We start from the raw sequence: 1,389 nt of genomic DNA, 5'->3' as shown, positions 1-1,389 counted from the left end.
CCTTTTTTTCTCTTTTATCACATAGCATTTTTGAAGAATTCAAGCCAGTTATTTCATAGAATTTCCACCAATTGGGATTTGTCTGATGTTTCCTTATGCCAAGATTGGGATCAGACATTTTTGGTTAGAATACTACATGCATAAGTGATATATCAAAATATCTATCTTTTTAATTACAATGTTTTATTTAATCTTAAAATCAAGTTCATATGTGTATTTGAGTCATTTAACAGGTTTTGTAATAAGTTCATCATTTTCTTTTTCCTGTGTTTGATTCTTTTTTTTTTACTTGAACAATATAAGGAATTTAATATCTCAAATAACAAAAAATCCAAAGGTAAAGCAGTTAATTTGGAAGCACAGTTCAGGTGCTTTCTGCATCCTGCTGTCCTCAGTGTGATGGCTTTCATCTCCATGCTTGTCCCTTCATAGTCAGCAAACAGTTGTTACAGATTAGCTCCAAACATTCATCGTTATGTGTTTTCACTGAGAAGCAGAAAAGGAGAGGGGGCAGATACCTATCTTGTATCCATTTTTAAGAACAACAAAAAATTTCCCAAAAGCCCTTCAGACTTCTCCCATTTGTCTGATTAGCCAGGATTTCACCCTCTGGGACTAGGGAAACAGCCTATTCAACAGCACAAGGCAGCCAGCCATACTGAGTTAAGACCAAAACAAAAACGGGGCTTTGTTAACAAGGAAGGGAGAGAGAAATGGCTGATGGGTAGGCAAATGAGAGCATCTAACCCACTTATTTGAAATATCACCTTTCTCACACATTCAATTTCCATATACTGCACCTATTTTGTTTGTTTTGAAGATCTCTATTTTGTTCCATTTGATCTACTTCTGTGTCATTAGCTATTCCTGGGTCATTATGACCCTTTTTAATTGCTAAGCTTTATATTACATTTTTGTATTTGGTAGAATCTTTCCTAAATTCATTTTTTCAAATCTGAAAATTTTTTCCCCCAAATTATCTGAAAATTAGGATTATAGTCATGTATCAATTAATGAAGGGAATATGTTCTGAGAAAATATGTTCATTAGGCAATTTCCAATTTGTGCAAACATCATCAAGCATACTTAAACAAACCTAGATGGTATAGCCTACTACACATCCAGGCTATATGGTTTAGCCTATTGCTCCTAGACTACAAACCTTACACCAGGTTACTGTACTGAATACTGCAGGCCTCTGTTTGATTCTATAACTTACTGTTGAACAGTTTCTAACCTAAGACATTTTAGATTTTGGAACATCATGTGTTCTTTACAAATGGACATTCTAATTATGGATCAGAAGAATGCAAAGGCTCTGAAGAGTTAAGGGAATATACATTATCACATTAAATAGTTGAGTTTTACCCTTAATTTATTTACTGTGTC

The 1,389-nt window shown here is 34.0% G+C and overlaps 1 protein-coding gene across 1 annotated transcript in view; it reads left to right on the top strand.

Moving 5' to 3' along the window:
- Nucleotides 1-1,389, top strand: part of KIF1BP (KIF1 binding protein) — a 64,034-nt gene that overhangs the window by 46,742 nt on the left and 15,903 nt on the right. The gene's annotated exons all lie outside the window — the stretch shown is intronic.

Source organism: Propithecus coquereli, unplaced genomic scaffold, assembly GCF_000956105.1.
Source record: "Propithecus coquereli isolate 6110/MARCELLA unplaced genomic scaffold, Pcoq_1.0 Scaffold117, whole genome shotgun sequence".
Classification (NCBI taxonomy): domain Eukaryota; kingdom Metazoa; phylum Chordata; class Mammalia; order Primates; family Indriidae; genus Propithecus; species Propithecus coquereli.
Note: the sequence above shows the minus strand (reverse complement) of the source record. Positions and strands in the feature narration are given on the sequence as shown.